This window comes from Mercenaria mercenaria, chromosome 16 (assembly GCF_021730395.1).
Source record: "Mercenaria mercenaria strain notata chromosome 16, MADL_Memer_1, whole genome shotgun sequence".
Lineage (NCBI taxonomy): Eukaryota > Metazoa > Mollusca > Bivalvia > Venerida > Veneridae > Mercenaria > Mercenaria mercenaria.
The window spans coordinates 60,922,077-60,926,687 of NC_069376.1; positions in this window are offsets into that span (position 1 = coordinate 60,922,077).

The window sequence follows — 4,611 nt, forward strand, 5'->3', positions numbered from 1 at the left end:
GACCAGATAAATTCGCTTCATAGAATATCTAAAGATATTCTTAACCTGAACAATATGACAAATATTACAGAAGAGCTAACTCGTGTAAGTGACCATTCAGGTACTTTAATTGACCCAATAGCCATCTCAAACAACATCTTTACATATGAATCTGTTATATTTAAAACAGACCGCCTTATAAGTGAATATTCTGTCACATATACACATATGAAATATTATTTTAAATAATTTAAAATTTAGTGCACCTTTTAAGCGGCAAAAATACAGATTTTGATAACCAAAACCATACTATACGGTCAACAGGCATGTTCATGTCGATGAAGATTTTGCATCTTTTATCAGTTAATTTCTTGACATGGAAAAATCATCCACCTACGTAATGATAAGCCATGATACAAATCTGAAATACGCAGAACGTCAAGAAAACGCGACGGACTTAAACAAAAGGCTGTGCAATCTGATACAATTTCAGACTAGGATAACTTTAACGAGTAAAAATAAAGTAAATAATACGAAAAAGCATGCCCAACTAATATTTTAATAACACAGAGTTTTCACTAATAGTTGAGTGCTTAGAGCTCAAAATTGGCCGAATCGTTCAGTTAATTCTACAAGCAAACCGCTTTGCATGATTATAGTTTGACATATTGCCTTTAATATTTGATCGAGACCCCAACCTTAAAATCAATATGGCGGCCAAAATTCAAGATGGCCGCCACATGGCTACCAAGCTTTATGACAATTGCACAAATTTTGTAAAAAGTTTGTTTGAATATGGTAAGTTAGGTTATTTCTTGTTTCTTTATTGATTTGTATTGCAAACGTGTTGGGCTATATACCCAAATAAGGTTTTTGCCGGAAATATCAATTTTTGTTTTAGATATGCGCATGTATAATTGTAAAATGAGAGGAAAATTGTCATTGTTTTTTATCAACACATTGAATCTATTTTTTACAGAAGATTAAGCAACCAAGTATTACTAAAATTGTTTTATAGTCTAATTTGATTTATGTTTTACTGGTTTTACCTGTAATACAAACATTTTTGGCATTATAATGGAATAAAGGCGAGGCTTAGTCTAAGGTGGGTGAGGTAAATTGACCCTCTGTAAATTCATTCAACATGTACATTACTTGTATATCATTTTAAGAATAATACGAATGAATTTGTGATTATGTGAACTGCACGATATGACAATATTTCTTAAACACATCATTTAAGAAAAAATCGATATGTAGCATACTTTACTCAAGTTACGTTACCTTTTCATTAAACTTTTTTTATTATTTTAAACTTTTTGAAAGATTTTAAATTTAGGCAGATTTTAAATATAAATCACTATAAATTTTGCTGCAAAACATAAACAAAACTTTTTAATATCATAATTATATTTCTTTGTTATTGGTTTAGTTTGGGGAAAGACTATATGCAACTTATTTTACGTTACCATTTCACTACACTTATTCTACTGTATCATTATATTTATAAGATATTTCGAAAATAAGTTACTGTGCATTTAGTTAAAATTAATGCTGTAGGTATGAAATATACAAACGTACTTGTCAAGTATTGCTGTTTTTCTTATCTAACAACACTTTTAAATACGTTACCTTTATATCTGATTTTATTTTGAAAACATATGTAGGAAAATACTATTTTAATGATATCATTTTATTGAGGAATGACAAAATAGTGAGACGAAATTTATAAGTTGCCAGCCAATGCAAATGTTTCTAATAGTCATATAATTATGTGTAAGGGGTGATCCAAAATTGCATGACCTTTTTCATAAAAATTTATTTAGAAATATACCACACTGAAAATTGTAAAGTAATTATACTTTCACTTTTTATCTATTGTCTGCAATTTAAATTTTCTTGTAAGAGTAACAAGTAAAAGATGAGGTGGGGCAACCAAAAACAGGTGTAGTTCCACTGGAATTCAAACGCACAAATATATAATTTAAGTATCTGCTGGGGCACATTTGTGTAAATAAGTTCACTGACTGGTTATGTCAATATGTAATACATACAGAATTTCTACAATATGCAATTGTCTTCACAGAAATTGTATAACGATACATAATTTTGTACAATTTTTAGCCTATTAAAACTTTAAAAAAACAAGATGTCAAAAAACTCTTCGAAAATACATAACATGACAGAAATTAAAATGGCACTAAGATACTTTTTCCTGTGTTTCCAAACCTTACCTATTTCTGATTTCAATAGCGCTGTCAATAAAATGTACACACTCTTTAAATTTTGTAAATAAATGAAATTAATTTTAGAAGAGAATTTTTTGTATATATTTTTGTTTTGTTTTGGATTTATGACGAAAGTCTACGTAATTCTTTGTCAAAATATTTGTCAAACACACATCACTATCATTAGTCAAGTCATGATATCAAAAATTTATGTAGTCATTCATGCATTTAATAAAACATATCATGTAAAGAATCATATAATTATGTCATGGTCCAAATTGGAAGAACAGGAAAATATGTATGTTAATTATTTATTCTAATCGTCCAGAACACAAAGTTATGACTACTGACAATTTCAAGGAATTCCAAGAAATCTTACCAAAACCTTAAGCATTATAAATGATACGTACTGTGCTTCAAGATCAATGTCAAAGGTGAAAACACTAACCTTACTAACCCTAATACATTGGAAAAAGCACTTTTCAAAGCTTACTACTGAATATGTTTTTAGTTTAAACTGTCATCAAATTCCATCAAACTTTCAAGAAGTAACAGAAATCATGATGTCAGAAATATATATTTGCTTGATAAATATAAAACAGAAGATAAATACATTATTTTGAAACATCTAATAAGGTCTATAGGAGTAACTGAGGCCCGGATCCAGGGCCAAGCCGAGGGGGCTCGTGACGCACGCTACTCCAAAGTTTCTAACAAGTTACCTATAATACTTATCAAAATTGCACCAGACTATTTTGGCAAAGAAATAATACTTCTCACAATTTAGACCCAAAATATGATTCAGAGACCATCATTTAATACCAATATTTCCGCATTTTCCAGGGAGGGAGCCTCTTTACCCCCCTTAAAAGTGATGGAACACCCCCAACAGTACCGCAAAATTTAGACCAAAAAATGCATCAGAGGCCGCCATTTCTCCCTGAACCGGCTAAAATGAGGAGGCTACTCCCTCCTGCGTATATCAAACTTTAGACCAGAAAATGCACAAGAGGCCACAACTTCATACCTGTATATAAAATAATTCATTGTGGGGAGATCCCTCTGACCCCCCTCCCTCTAAAGGGATGAGGGCCAAAATCCCATTTCGGCGCTAATTGCACCTCGCCGATGACGACTTTGTACTTAACTGCCCCCCCCCCCCCCCCCAACCCCCACCACACACACCGCATAGTGTAGACGATAGTTGATAAAACTTGCTAAAAGAGGAAGGGTAGATCAAAGGACCAGAAAATATAACAACATTGCATGAGAATGCATTTAATACTGACATAAAATGATAATGGTTTAAGAAATTTGGTCCACATATCAACATGCCTTTTCTCTGTAAATCAGCCTTGCTATTCAGTCTTTAAGTAAGTGAATATTATGTTTACATTGTGTTTAATATTGTCATTATCTAAAGAAATGGAAAACAGTGGAACAATATTATATTTACATGTAAAATTGGGATCATTTTCAATGAATTTCTTGAATTTAAAGGGTTATTGTCAATATCTTGTTGATTTGCATTGTGATACACATTTCATAATGTAGGAATTCATAATATATCACATTGACTAAAAAGCCAAAATGCAACCTGCTTGGTTCTTTGATAATGAACGGAAATTTTTCTTTCCGTCTCTTTTTCTTCATTTGAGCACCCTTTTCATTTTTGATGACAGTGGATTATGAAAATATACCCATTGAATGAGATAAGTTTTCACAGTAAAATTTAATAATTACACCATCTCGCCAATGCAAATGGGCATAAAATATAAACGAAACCAATGGATGTTCAATAAGTAAAACATCTGACGAAGAAGCTTGGCAGCCATTTTGAACTTGGAAAACTGTCAGTCAAGCTACATCTAGCGTTTAAGTGAAATAAGGGCTCTATAGTCTATGTTTTTGAACTTTATTCAATAAGATTTTCAACGAAAAATGAAACGTGGGCAAAATATTTTAGATATTTTGAAAATCAAAAGTTTTGGCCAAATTATGTCGGCCATCTTGAATTGTGTCGACCATTTTGAATATAGGCTTTTAAAATCTTAAATTTTCGAAAATTAGATATAAATATTTCATTATCAAAACCCATTCTGCTTACTGCCAACATAAAATATTACTTAATAATCATTTTAATCAAGTCTAAGAAAATTGGCGGCCATCTTGGTGGCCATTTTGAATTTCAGACGCCATGTTGATTTTGACGCTGGGGTCTCGATAAAAAATTTAGCGTATGGTTTCAAACAATTAACATGCAAAGTGATGTAGAGTTATCTGAACGATTTTTTGTATTATCACTCTAACTATAAATGATTTAAATAATACAAATCCTTCACAGTATTGAAGAAAAACTGAAACTGAAACTGGTTTATTTGCTTAAACGCCTATTTCTACATTT